The sequence below is a fragment of the Chelonoidis abingdonii genome, chromosome 2, assembly GCF_003597395.2.
Source record: "Chelonoidis abingdonii isolate Lonesome George chromosome 2, CheloAbing_2.0, whole genome shotgun sequence".
Taxonomy (NCBI): Eukaryota; Metazoa; Chordata; order Testudines; family Testudinidae; genus Chelonoidis; species Chelonoidis abingdonii.
The window spans coordinates 292,419,299-292,434,888 of NC_133770.1; the positions used below are offsets into that span (position 1 = coordinate 292,419,299).

The 15,590-nt window shown below is 42.7% G+C and overlaps 1 protein-coding gene across 2 annotated transcripts in view; it reads right to left on the reverse strand.

Moving 5' to 3' along the window:
• Positions 1-15,590, reverse strand: part of TRAPPC9 (trafficking protein particle complex subunit 9) — a 908,789-nt gene that overhangs the window by 601,841 nt on the left and 291,358 nt on the right. The gene's annotated exons all lie outside the window — the stretch shown is intronic.

A 15,590-nucleotide genomic window follows, 5' to 3' on the forward strand; every position in this document is an offset into this window, starting at 1 on the left:
AGTGTCCATCAGTCACTGGGATAGATTCCTTGCAACTGAGGCACTTTTTGAAGCCACAGGGGGCCAATGGAAGACAGTCTTTTTCTTTTCTTCTTTTCCTATTTTTTTTTTTTTTAGGTGATAGACAAAATAAAATGTAAATGAAGTAAAGATAGGGAAAAAAAACTTCAAAAGAAGCTAAAATTAGCAATTTTAAGAGTTAACGTTCCATGAGTGGACAGCTCTAGCCGGGGTGGTTGAGAAGGAACTGAGGAGGGTTGCCTGCGCACTCTGGCTACCCTTGTGGCAGACAAGGAACAGCCCATTTGTAGGCTGAACAGACTGCTACCAAAGTTTTCTGATCAGCAGTCCAGGAACACAGACACACCTACGGTGAAGCACCCATAGGGACACTACTCAAAGAAGAATATAAGTGATTCATTAAAGAGAGAGGACAACACAAAGAATGGGGATCCTCTTGGAGGGGGCAATAGAATAAAATTTTCTATACTTCTAGCATTCTATCACCTTCCCAAAAAAGACACATTTACTGGAAGTGTTGCAGTTCAGAAGGTATTCATTAAATCAAATTTCTTTCCTTGGCAATTGTACAAAGCCCTTAATATCAAGCATTGGATTTTAGATGATTTCCAGATTAATCCCAAATTAAACAATCAGCATGTAAAACCAGAGATGGTAGAGGTGGTTCATATCTCAATGAAGACCGAAAAATATCAACTTATCTAAAATATAGGAGATCCATACTCAAGAGCATGAAAATTTAGATTTTAGGTCTTAAATAATCCTAGCAGCTATTCCTTTTCCATGAAATCAAACAGAACCAGTTCGAAATCTGCAATAAGATAAATGTCTGGTTCTCCTATAGTTTACACCAAGGAACCACACAGCTGGGTGGGTGAATTTACTCTGAAAATATCAGTCAATCGGTGAAATTCAATCACTATTGAGTGTTCCCTCCATGGCTTTTCCTCCTAACTAACCAATCCAAAAAATAAATAAAGCAAACCAATGCCCTAATGTGACATTGTCATCTGACCACTTGACACACTAAATATCAAGACTTCATTACATTGGGCAGAAATGTTTTAGTGATAAACCACAGAACACGAAAGAAAATCATATTTATCACAGTAATTCTCTCGAAACGTTTTGTTCACCAAGACAGCTTCCACAGAAAGTGGAACTTAATTCTTTAACACAATTATTTTCTCTCTGCCTGTTTCTGGAAATCCTTGTCATTACATATCTCAGGTTATAATATGTTGCAGAGAAATCAAAGTTTAATTATCAAAAGAACAAACCGTCACTCAAGCCACAGAATTTATAAAATTACTTTTAATATTTGGCAATAAAAACTTCTAGTTAGCAATAACAGGTGGAATTATCAAAAGTGTTTACCCTGATTTAGCCTTATTTTTAACACTCCTTAAAACAATGATGTTAGACAAGAAAAACAGATGCATAGAATGTTCAAAAGCAAGTCTTTTCATATTTTTTTTTACTAGCATTTCAATCAATCACTTGTAATCAGGTAATTACATACAGTAACAAAGGGTCTGCCTTGTTTTATATACTATATTCAGGAGTAAGCAGGGAATGTACACCAGCTAAGGAGGTGTATCCACATTAATTTACGGGGTATTATTATTTTTTTTATAGATCCTATAGTCTGCTAGGGTCACTGCAGAAGGATTAGATCAGGATCCTACCCTTAACAGCTGACAATGCAAGAGAACATATAAAAGGAGAGATAAAAGGCAGTGTCATTGTGTTGGGAAGCTAAGCGTGTGTCTTGTGGTTCAACAATTTTTGTATTCTAGTTAATTAGTTCCACTTTAAACAAAACAGAGACCCCACTAAGTCCAACATAGGTTTTAAATGTTTAAAAACATTTTCAAGCAAACTAGCAAAAAAGTCTACAGAAAGGACTGGTCTACCTGAAAATGTTTAGTTTTAAAGCTTACCTCTGTGTACGTATAAAGTTTGAGCAACTATTTTTAGACATTTATTATAAGAAAAATTTAAGATAACAGTCTCAGCTGTGACCAAACTTCTTTGCTTACAGAAATATTAGAATGTACAGACTTTGGGTTTATAAGGAAATATCACTTGCTACTAAACACCTCCTAATAATATAACTAGAGTCGGTAATAAGAAAAATCAAAACATAAAAGTCTGAAGCTTTTCTTTAGTAATTCAGAACATCTTTAATTGCCCAGCACTATCAAATGTGTTCCGTATAAAACCATGTCACATTGAGAGTGATATTTAGTGATATTCAGTAATCAGTTGAACTGTATTTAGAATGATACACTGTTAAGGCAAACAATTAATAAAATTTCCACTGACTCCAACTTGGTAATGAAGAATGCTCTATACGTGCATTAAGTAGCACTTTAACTGTTGTTTATGGAAAATGGCAAAGACAAACATATTACACAACATGAAGACCAACAGGTTCTGGTCTTAATTAAATGTATTTTTCCACCCTTATAAAATCTGTGATGTGTAATTAAAGCTCTACTAAATAAAAGATACTAATGCACTGTCAAATATGAGGCTGGCATGAAGCAGAGCAATCAAAGGAAATAACCTATTAAAACAAACCAAAGTTTCCATTAAGAGACGCAACATTTCCAATCGAAAAGCTAATCAATACTGAATGATCATATATTTTGTACTTATTTATACAGAACCTTCCCATCCGAGGTTACTTTGCATTTAATCAGCCATTACTTTGCTAAGAATCAGCAAACCGTTAACATCCTTCTGAAATACATAAGTGCTTTTAAATCTACTTTACCAATGGATAGACTGAGGCAGATATTAGTGCAGAGACGTTTCCAAGAACACACCACAAGTTAATGGCAGACTCAAGAAGAGAATTCAGCAATCCCTATTCCCAGGGCCCTGCTATTACCATTAGTAACATCTGATCTGTTCCTACATACAACCTGCAACAAGGAGACCCTCCTGAGAAAGAAGTACCAGACACCTCCATTGTGTTATTCTCCCCTTGCCAGGACCCTATACAGTTCTCCATAGAGTTAAAAAATATCTGTGACAAGAAAGGGTAAAGAATGACTGTGTGAGGACTGGGAAATGCACAACATCCACGTCTGTGCCAAGCAGATTTTCTCCAGCCTGCGACTGTATCAGCTCTTGCATCGAGAACCTTACACAATGGGGATGCATCTTTAAGGGATGTTCCTGGGTCAGCTGCAGCCCAGGGAGTCCCTTGTAACATAGTTCCATTGGCACTTGCCACCAGGCATTGGGGAGGAAAGACACCTGCTTGGGGTTTGGCCTGCAAGGGACTGGCGTCCTATGGATCTTCTAGGTTTGGAGGTTGGGCAGATGGATTAATTTTGTAGCAGGACTAACCCAGAACTAGAGTGTAATGATCAGGAAAGAACAGCAAAGAGTGATTAATAACATTAATACACTCTGTGTGCATGTGTACATTCACTTTGCTAGGTTATACTCGTGAAGTAAGAAAGTATTGGTATTTTAATTATTTATATGTAAAGTCTCTACAATCAACAGTAATCAAAAGGAAAAATGGCACCCAGTACCACAAGGCAACTTTGGCAGTTTATGAACAAAATCTTGAAATTGCCTGATATGTGTTCTCTCTCTCTATCAAGATGTATGCATTGCCAAAAATAACACCTGCTATGACACAAAATACCAGAGTGGGACTAAATAAGAAAGAATCTTGGAGCTCAAACACATGCTACAAGTGTATAGGGAAACCTACTAATGGTACTATTGATAGAGGAAGACAAAAAAGCAAGTACACAAGCAGGAACGTAAGCACGTAAAGATACTATGAAGTACCACCACCAAGCCAGAACTAAACAGACCTCTACTTCACTCTAGTAGTAGTTGTAAACATATTACTTACTATTACTTATAGTATTAAACCTCATACTTGATGACAAATTTATTCAGTTTCACAGTGACATTCGCTTACAAGAATTCCCAAGCTTATGTAGCAAACAGACTTAAACAGCCTTCTCACCTTATACCCACACAGACCTCCACACAAACACTCCATAACTTTGGGGAAATTTGGATCTAAACTTTAAAGCTGCCTCCTTCCTCCAGCTCTATAACAGACCAAATCAAAATTCTAACTCCAAATATTTACAAATTTGGGGAAAATTTGAATCTGGATTCAAACCTTCAGGCCAGGGTTAACCTCTAACAACTAGGATGAAATAATCAGGACAAACTGGAAGTAGTAATATAAAATAAAAAGGCATTGACAGGAGGAAGACCATAAACTGAATCCTCAAACCCTGGAGTGCAGTAAAGGAGGAGGACCCAGGCCTAACACAGAAGAGTCAGCAGTGGGACTCTAATCCTGGACTGCAATGGGGAGTGCCAGTCCAACCGGTGAGGACAGAAGAACCTGCTCTTTCAGCACCAGAGGATAAAGAATACTGCCAGCCCATAACCTGGCTCAGAAAAGAAGGTATTCTGAGACCACCTTCGCACCCCGAATTCTTGAAGAGGATGCACATCAGCATTGGTCAGTTGCAAAATAAAATGACATAGGAACAAAATACCTGTGCAAATATTTTTTCTTGTATTAATTTACCAATGTAAAAACAGAATGCTATGCTCCATACAATTACATTAATGCTCAAGATATTTTAGACTGTTTTACAGTAATGATTACCTGCACCAAGCTAAAATTGCATTGACATGTATATGATCTAGCTGTGCAAAGTCCACTATCCTTAATATGGCCATCTAAAAAAAAAATAAATTCACTGTACCAAAAATATACTCAAGCATAATATATATATATATATATATATATATATAAATGAGATTCATTTTATGATAGGCAGAAGCTCCCCTCAGTGTATGCTCAGAACTTCCACAAGTTAATGAAAACTCAGAAGATTTTGCTCTTTGACAAATCATATTAGCCAGAATTTTTTCCACCTCTTTCATTACAAATTAAGCACTGCCTCCATCACCTCTAGTTCCCGCTTTCTCCCAAGCTCCTCACCCACCATCCCATCACTCATGGGCCCTTATGCCTCCCCCTCTTCCCCGCCCCCCATTGTCCCAAACAAACACTCTTCTGGAGCCTCGCACTCCAGGCCTGATCCACTCTTCGCCTCTTGTTCCTGGTGCTCCCCCCACCATGGCAAAAATGGGCAGTTTTCCACATCACCTACCCATAAGGCCCTGTTCAGTCCTAGTTAAATCCACACCACCCTGCTCCCCAAATATAGAAGTCAAAACACTCCTATGCACCAGACCAGAGCACCCCAACAATCAGTGAGAGGTAAAGTTTTTAAGTTGCCTTGTAAACACCATAAATTATATGCAGACTCATTCCCTTCTAAATATTGCTACAGTGCAGGCAGAGCTGAATTACGTAGATGTGGTTTCCTTTCAAATCACAACACATTCACACTGCGTTTTTACATCTCCCACTACTGTATCTCCATAAGCAGCTATTGGTCAACCTCATCATCAGCAAGATCACTGTGTGGTTTTTGAGTAGGCTGAGATTGTTTGTGACAGAAGGCAAAAGAGTTAAGACACAAATGGATATAAGAAAGTATTTCAAAAAATCAGTGCCAGATAGCACCCCGAATGTGATACAGAGATGTTCCCACAGGAGCCACCTCCTGCTAAGAAAAGAAGGAAGAAAAGCAGACATTTCAAGATTGGTGGGAAATGCACTCTTTTTTGTTTCTGAAGCCATCTGATTCTGTTTCTGAGCAAGTTGCAGTGTGTGCTCTTTGTAAAAAAGAGAAATTCATCAATTCAAAATTTATGCAATGCAACATCGCTATAGCACTAATGAAAGGGTACTTGACCAGAATTACCACAATGAGTTTCAGAGGTGCAAGCTGTTACATGATGCAAAAACAGAGTGTTTGAAAGACAACAGCGGCAACTCAAAGATTTTTTGAATAAAGTGGATCAGATTCAAGTGCCTACTTTTAAAGTTGCACTACATTTGAGGCAAGCAAGGAAACCATTCAGCAATGGAGAACTCCTGAAAAAAATCGTTCTGGCTGTAGAATCAGACAGTAAGCTTTTTAAGAGAGCTATCATTCAGCAATGACACATTACAGAGGACCACAAGAGATTTGGTGAATTTTCTACAAAATGAAATAGCTGGAAAAAAAGTCACAGCAAGCTCTTTCTACAGTCTGTGCTTGGATGACAGCCTCGATGTCACGAGGAATCCCAAGATAATCGTATATGTTCGCTTTTTGGACTGTGATCACCATTGTTTTTCTGAAGGTGTTTTATCTCAGGTGAGCCTCATTGTATGTCTACACTGCGAAGTTGTTGATAAAAAACTTTTGTCTCCCCAACCCTGCAAAAGACAAAAGTTGTGCTGACACAAGTGGCAGTGTGAACACGGCTTTGTCGTCAGGAGCACTCTCCTGCTGACAAAGCTAAAGCTGCTTGCGGGGCTGGAAGTATTTTGTGCCGACAAAGTACCAACAAAGAGTATTTACATATGCCGACTCTGTTTCTAAAAGCTGTGTAGTGTAGACAAGCCCTCCGAGACAGGCCTACTGGCAAACACACACATTTTTGAATGTTTTCAGGCAAGAATGCAGGAGTGCCATGTTAGCTTTGACCATATGTGATTTGACAGCTGTTGGGGCAGCAGCTATCCAAAGTGCACGAGTAGGGGTGCTGAACAGCTTCCAAGAAAGGTGCACTCAAACTTTTGTTGTTTCACTGTTTTGCCCTACAAGTACTTGCCAGCAGAGCTTCAATGAAAAGTATGAATGAGGTTAAATCCATAATGGAAAAAATGCATCAGTGCTGTCAACATCAGCAGTGTCAATAAAGGGAGATTTGCAACTCTGTGTGAAATGGGCTGAGAGAGAGACAAGGTGCTGCTGAATTACAACCCAATCTACTGGTTTAGTTTTAATGACAGTGTACAGAGGCTGTTTGAGCTCTGGGAAGAGCTTGTTGAGGTTCTAAACAAAGTTTCATCGGAACTGTCCCAAAAACTATAAGATCCAGCAATATATGGTTGCCTGCTCTTTTGGAAGGAGTTTTTACCAAAGCTTTCTTCCTTGAACCCGGAGCTTCAGAAACCTCAGCTAACAATATTTGACACCATTGAAATAATAAATACATTTAGAATGGCAATCACTGACATAGTCCAGCCCTTACAAGAGGAGCAGTCAGTTTCTCAGCTGTCAGGATTAGAAAGTTGCAGCAAAAACTTGGCTCAGCTGTAACCCAATACCTGAGTATCCTCTTGGAGGATCTTGAAAATTGTTTCAATGGGTATGTCTCCACTACGGGATTATTCCGATTTTACATAAACCGGTTTTGTAAAACAGATTGTATAAAGTCAAGTGCACGCGGCCACACTAAGCACATTAATTCGGTGGTGTGCGTCCATGGTCCGAGGCTAGCATCGATTTCTGGAGCGTTGCACTGTGGGTAGCTACCCGTAGCATCCCATAATTTCCCGCAGTCTCCCCCTGCCCATTGGAATCTGGTTGAGACCCCAATGCCGATGGTGCAAAAAAAGTCTGTGGGTGATTCTGGAAAATGTCGTCATTCATTCCTTCCTCCGTGAAATGCAACGGCAGAACAATCATTTTGCCGCCCTTTCTTCCTGATTGCCCTGGAGATGCCATACGCAACGGCAACCAATGGAGCCGTTCAGCATTTTTTTTTTTTTTTTTTTTTTTTTTTACTGTCACCGGTATGTCTACTGGATGTTGCTTAACAGACCCGGTAACTGCAGCTCGTACACAGCAGCATTCAATTTGCCTTTGCAAAGACAGTTAAGAGACGGTAATCAGTTGTTCTGTTAACCGTCTTGCCAGGCATTGTAATTGGCAATGATATGACGGTTATAAGTCATTCTCGTACCATCTGCTGCTGTCATGGCCCCTGGCTGAGTCGGCCGGAGGGCGCAGGCACTAAAAATGGGAATGACTTCCCGAGTCAATCCCTCCTTTTTGGTTTATCTAAAAATAGAGTCAGTCCTGCCTTAGATATGGCTGCAAGTGTACTACAAACCAGTGTAACCAGAGAACCAGAGAGCACAGTCCGCTCCATGTCAGAACCATGCAAGAAATATGAAGCTACATGCATCTGAGGGGTCCCTGCAACAACCCCAACCTTGCTTCCCTCCCCCAACCCTCCTGGGGTACCCTGCCAGTGTCCCCTTATTTGTGTGATTGAAGTTATAAAGATGCAGGAATAAGAAACACTGACTTTTAGTAAATAAAATGAGGCGGGAGGCAGCCTCAGTGCTACGATAGTCCAGGCAGGCATTAAACGGGGCGTGGATAGAGCCCACGCACCCGTCTGCTATGAAGCATACCCATTAAGAACGTTCTTTACACAGGAAGAGGGCTGACTGGGCTAGCCCCTAGGCTAGCTGACATGTTACCTACCTATTCTGTACCATCTACCTCGGAAACGAACAGGAGTATCCTATATTACCGCAGCCCCCCATGGCTTGACCCTCATCCTTAAAGCCCAGGAGCACTACACAATGTAGGCGATGAGACAACAGGATAGCAGTCATATTACTAAAACGCGGTTCACCGAGGGGAGAGGAGGATACTGGATGTCACGTGTGCTCACAGATCGCATCTACAGCAGCATGCCAGTACACTAGGGTGACATTGAAATCAAGAACGGTTTTCCTTTTTCTTTCAGCAGGGAGGGCAAATTACGAGCTACCTACCTGAACCCCCTGAAATTTGACCTACAAGGCACTGGGAGCTCGGCAAGAATGCAAAATACTCAGAGACTGCTGTACATGGGATAGCTGCGAGTCCTCAGTACCCTCCTTCCTTCTAACACGAGGTCAGTGATTCTTGGCATTTCCGTATGCGTCACGCAGCACTGTGCTCGTGGACTCTGTATCACATTATCGCTGGAATTTTTTCAAATTCTTTGCATTTCGTCTTCTGGAACGTGAGCTGTGATAGAACAGATTGTCTCTCATACAGCTGTCTCAGATCCAGTATCTCCTGCACGGTCCATGCTGGAGCTCTTTTTGGATTTGGGACTGCATCGCCACCCGTGCTGATCAGAGCTCCATGCTGGGCAAACAGGAAATGAAATTCAGAAGTTTGCGGGGCTTTTCCTATCTACCTGGCCACTGCATCTGAGTTCAGATTGCTGTCCAGAGCGGTCACAATGGTGCACTGTGGGATACCGCCCGGAGGCCAATACACTAACCCTAATCCGATATGGCAATACCGATTTCAGCGCTACTCCTCTCGTCGGGGAGGAGTACAGAAACTGGTTTAAAGAGCCCTTTATATCACTATAAAGGGCCTTGTTGTGGGGACGGGTGCAGTGTTAAATCGGTTTAACGCTGCTAAAATCCGTTTAAACGCATAGTGTAGACCAGGCCAATGAGAGGACCTTTTTCCATCAGTACACCTTTGTGACTGACCCATTCAACAATTCTGGTTCAGCTTTATTAGCTGCAAACAAACTAACTGCCTTGCAAAACAGATTAGCTTCCTTTAATTCTTTGGATTTAAGGAATCTCGAGTTCCTCATGCTGAAAATGTGCAATGATTCAACAATGAAAACATACTTCTGTCAGCCCGCTGTTAAAATACAGGAGTTCCGGAGTAACGTGTATCTGTTTGAGGACACCTACAAAAAAAGCCTAACTAAAGTTGCTTTGCTTTTCTTGTCCCTGTTTTCTACTACTGTCCTGTGAGATAGGGCATTCAGTGCACTTCATTTCCTGAAAAACAAGTACCGAAACCACCTCACTGATGCCAACCTCGAAGCTTCTCTTCTAATTTCACAGGAGACCCGAGATCCTGCAGACTTTCCTTTCAAAGAGCTGCTGAGATTTTGCAAGTAATCTGATCCACAGTGGATGTGGTAAACCCCAGAACTTTTATCATCACATTCTATTTCTAACATACAAAATAGGATTATGTTTGTTGTTATTACTGGCTTGGATCGATTTTTTTTCGTCTGTTTCTGAAATAAAAAAATTGAAACAATTTGCAGATATGATTTTCATTATTATTTGGACTTCTATTAAGTCAAAGCATTTTTAAATTTATTTCAGAATTGTTGTACAGACAACCACTTTCACCAAAAAAGCAAAAGAAACAAAGATAAAAAAGATAAGAACGTTCAAAGCACCTTATTGGTGCTTCTATTCTATTAGGTCATAAGAACATAAAAATGGCTATAAGGGGTCAGACGAAAGGTCCATCTAGCCCAGAATCCTATCTTTCAACAGGGGCCAATGCCAGGTTCCCCAGAGAGAATGAACAGAACAGGTAATCAAGTGACCCATCCCATCACCTATTCCCAGCTTCTGGCAAACAGAGGCTACAGAAACCATCCCTCCCCATCCTGGCTAATAGCCATTGATGGATCTATCCTCCATGAATTTATTTAGTTCTTTTTTGAACCCTGCTACAGTCTTGGCCTTCACAACATCCTCTGGAAGGGGTTCCACAGGTTGATTCTGCGTTGTATGAAAAAATAATTCCTTTGTGTGTTTTAAACCTTCTGCTATTAATTTCATTTGATGGCCCACAGTTCTTTTGTTATGAGAAGGAGTAAACAACACTTCTTTATTTACCTTCTCCACACCAGTCATGATTTTATGGACATCTATCATAGCCCCCCCTTACTTGTCTCTTTTCCAAGCTGAAAAGTTCCAGTCTTATTAATCTCTCCTCAAACTGCAGCTGTTCCATACCCCCAATCATTTTTGTTGCCCTTTTCTGAACCTTTTCTAAGTCCAGTATGTGGGGCGACCACATCTGCACACAGGTCCAGTAAAGAATAGAGATAACGGCATATTATTTTTATTATTGAGTCTGCAAAAGAACCCCAAAACCTTACATAAATAAATTACAATGATTTGGATGTATATATGTGCATATTACTTGATTAACTTCAGGAAAAAAATAATTTTAGGAAAAAAGTGTCAGTGTGGCCACCAGCAAGAGTTGGTGGCCGCACTCTCACAATAGTCTTCTTCTAAGAAGGTGCTCTGACCACCTGACTACAGGTTCCTAAAGCTCCCTTCTGATAAATCTGTACTGAGAGATACCCTATAGTGCTCACCTTTGAGCAAGTAACAGAGACTAGCTGTGGGGCTTAAGTAGCAGGGGATTCTCCTTTCTCTACATGCTACTTTGTCATCAAATTAGTCTAAGCCAGGGGTCGGAAACCTTTCAGCAGTGGTGTGCTGAGTCTTCATTTATTCACTTTAACTTAAGGTTTCGCGTGCCGGTAATACATTTGAATGTTGTTTAAAAGGTCTCTCTCTATAAGTCTATATATTATATAACTAAACTACTCCTGTATGTAAAGTAAACAAGATTTTCAGAATTAAATTAATTTAAATTAAAATGCTGATCTTATGCTGCTGGCCTGCTCAGCCCGCTGGCGGCCGGGGGTTCCATTCACCTAGGCCATCAGTGGGCTGAATGGGGCCTGTGGCCGAGACCCCGGCTGGCCAACCCCAGGCTGGCATTGGGCTGAGCGGGGCCACTGGCTGACACCCCAGCTGGCAAGGGGCCAGCAGCCAGAACCCCAGACCGGCAGCAGGCTGAGTGGGGCCAGGGGCCGGGACCACAGGCTGGCAGCAGGCTGAGTGGCTCAGCCCGCTGCCGGTCTGGGATTCCGTCCACTGGCTCCTGCCAGCCAGGGTCCCAGCTGCCATCCCCGCTCAGCCCACTGCTGGTCGGGGGTCCCAGCCCTGCCCACATAAGAGTTGTCCCTGGTTCTGGCCCATTCTCTTCCTCTCTCTCTGCACTGAGCTGACAGTGCACAGAGAGAGGAAGAGGTGGGGTGCACTGATCACAGCGCTGGGGGTGAAGGAGCAGGCTGGGGGTTGGGGTGCAGGGTCCAGCCAGGAGCTAGAATGAGGGAGGGGGCTCAGTGTTGGGGAAGGAGTTTTGGGTGTGGAGCACTTACCTGGGAAACTCTCATTTGGTGCTCAGGGTGGGGATGTGGGGAGTGCAAGAGTCAGCACAGGGTGAGTGTGAGGAGGGTGCAGGAGTCAGGGCAGAGGGCTGGTGGCATGTGAGGGGGGTGAATGAGTTAGGGCAGAGAGCTGGGAGGGGAATGCAGGAGTCAGGGCATGGGGTGTGAGGTGCTGGCTATGTGTGGGAAGTGCAGGAGTCAGGGCAGGGGATGTGTGAGGAGGGTGCAAGAGTCAGGGCAGAGAGCTGGGAGCACGTGAGGGGGGTGCAGGAGTCAAGGCATGGGGTGTGGGGGGCTGGGTATGTGTGGAGGGTGTAGGAGTCAGGGCAGAGGGCTGGGGGCATGAGAGGAGGGGTGCAGGACTCAGGACATGGGGTGTGGAGGAGCTGGGTATGTGTGGGGGGTGCCAGAGTCAGGGCTAGAGTCGTTGGGAGGGGGAAGGGATTGCAGGGGTCAGGGCAGAGGGCTGGTATCAGGGGGGTGATCCCAGCCCCCTACCCTGAGCAGCTCATGGCAGGGGACTGGAGGGATATGCCTTGATTCCACCCCCCTTCCCCAAGGCCCCGCTCCTGCCTCTTCTCCGCCTCCTTCCTAGTCTTAGCAGGGAGGGCGCTGGGGTTCCTCTTCTCCCCTCCCTCACAAGGGCCATCACCGGCAGGGAGGGAGAAGAGGCGTGGCACAATGCAGGACACTGGGGGAAGAGACAGGGGAGGGGGAAGCCTGGCTGCCTGCAGAGCCTGCCCTACAGCAGCAGCCAGCAGAACCAAGCTTCCTTCTGCCCTCTCCCCTTTGCCAGAGAGAGCAGTAGGTGGGGGGCAGAGAAGAGCAGGCTGGGCCAGGCAGGATTTTTAATGGCACGCTGCTGCATGCCAGGGTCCTGGCCACTGGCCCCACTCAGCCTGCTGCCAGGGTTCAGCAAGGGGCTGAGTGGGGCCAGCAGCAGCCACAGCATGCCATTAAAAATCAGCTTGTGCGCCGTCTTTGGCACGCATGCCATAGGTTGCCGACCCCTGGTCTAAGCCCTAGTATCTACAAAATGAGGGTGATACCTCCTTTGTAAAGTGCTTTGAGATTTACTAATGAAAACAGTATATAAAAAGCTAGATATTATTACAGTGATATATTGCAGGTTCCCTAATACATATTATTTACAGAATGTATGCAAGTTATCCTTTTTTATAATTTTCATTCATACATTATATAGTGTATATTGGAAGAAAGAAAAACAACCCACTGATGGGGAAATAAACATAGCAGCAATTCATTTCTACAGCACAGGTAACTGCATGTTAGTTACAAAATGCATATTTTAGGGAACTTGCAATATACCACTGTAGTAGTAATAATTGCCCAATTAGGTAATAATTTGCCAATGTATTTAATTTGGAATCAACAAAACAACTTTCACACGTGAAAAGCAGAAACCAAATCCCAATGGAATTTTCAGTTTCCACTGCTAAACATGGCTGTCTATTTAAAGCAACTTGACCTTTTATGAGACTTGGTGCCTCTGTGAATTAGGTGAAATTATAAGGCAGCTATAGCATGGATACAAACAGTCTATGAAACAAAGTCAGAAATATCTCTGTACAACGTTCAAGTTCTGTCCTAGACTTTCTCGAGTCTGTGCACTGTGTGCATTTTGAATTTCAGTAGAAACGTGCAGAGTACACCAAACGTTTATCTAGCTCATCCATCCATATTTATGTCTCGCCAAGCCACTGAGCAATGAAATTGCAGCATCCCTTCTTAAAATACAATGGCAGTGACAAGTAGCTGAAGATAAATATAGCTTCTGCAGATACAGCTGGGGAATTGAATAATGCAGTGCTTCCGCCGCCCTCCTCCCCAAATCAGTCCACTCAGCACGGAATCCACCCCAAGCTTAGAAGGCATATTTTTAATCTGAACTGGCTAAAAATATCCTGTTTATCTTGAGTGTGGAAATGCAAGCAGAATAATATTCAGTTTAAAGGGGACAGCTGTCATGCTGTACTGCTCGCACATTAACAAATGGGGTGAATCAAGGGTCACATTTTAGACAAATATACAGGTTGACAGATGCAAATAGAATACACGGCAGCTTCTTATGGGACAGAGTTCATTTCAATATAAGAGTTTACTTACTACCTAGCTATTGGAGCTATGTATTCCTAAATTATTGAACACAAGTTGGTGTCTCCAAAACATAAGGGTGAGGAGGAGAAAAAGAGGGTACTAACACTATATCCATAGAATTATTTCTCCATCAGCTGAACTTTTCTCGAAAAAATAGTCACAGAAAAGAAAGCAAAGTAATTTTTCTGGCAATGTATTTGTAGTAGCCTGTTTAAATAATTGAAAACCAATTATGTACAGTCTGTTGGCATGACAGTAACGCAGCACAATGCCAAGACGACAAACCCAGTTTCATACGTGCCTCAAGCCTTATCCCTGTAACCATAGAAGCATTTGTTATAGACCTCAGCCATCACAGAATCTCATATTAGACTAAGATCCATAGGAGGCACTAAAAAGAAGTTACTTACCAGTTAACTACTGTTCTGCAAGAGTACCACCTCTACATATTCCCCCTTGTGGGACTGGTACCGCCTGGCATTGAGCAGCAGAATCTTCTTGGGAGCAGTGTCTGGTGGGGCCATTCACTCTCCTCGCCCCCATCATGGACAATTCTAAAGGATTGAAAGTGGAAGCGGCCCCATTTGCCCCTCAGGCTTGTCCCTAATTCCAGAATCCTTGATCCCAGATGGTAAAAGTATGGAAGTTGGGACAGAAGTGTGAATATGCAGAGGTGACACTCTTGAACAACAACAGTTCATGGTAAGTAACCTACCTTTCTTCTTCAGGTGGTCTTTACACAAGAAAAGGGCAATCTACCAGTAACATGGGGTCTTGTTTGACCCTGAAGCAGAACTGGATACAGTGGCTTCTCCTCTTGGTGACAAAGAGACTTAGGACTTATTCCCCCTTGGATAAAACATAATGCTTGAATGAGACTTAAGACAGACATTTGTGCTATTGTATGAAAATTCTGTTCAAATAATCTTCCCAGACATAGGCTTTTTCTCCTGTTACCCAGCAGATGAATGTCTTTGGTCTCGAACAAAAGAAGAAAGACGTAGAAGATAGACAAAGAGTTCTCAATTCCACAACACTGATGTGGAGCTTGCATCTCCTACAGAGTTCACAAACCTTGAAAAGACTGAAGAAAAAGGTAAGCATCCCAGCCCACCACCCAGAAATATCAAAGGAGATGAGAAAGGAATCCCCAGATGAGCATGTGTTACCATCTCCTTTTACATCTTGAGTGACCTGAGACATAAGTGGCTCAGCTGTAAGTAGTGACAAAGTGGTTGTATCTTGGCAATCAATCATATGGAGATCACATACGTAGTACAGATAGAGGTGTCACCAAGTACACTGTTAAAGACTTTGTCTGTGGATCAAAGCCTACATAAATACATGAATGCCCTGACATCTGATACAGATGAGGTCAGAATAGCAGGATTCTGAAGGATCCAGGAACATCTGTTGAGTGCTGAGATTACTAGTACTAAATTATCAGAGGGGTAGCCATGTTAGTCTGGATCTGTAAAAGCAGCAGAAAATCCTGTGGCACCTTATAGACTAAC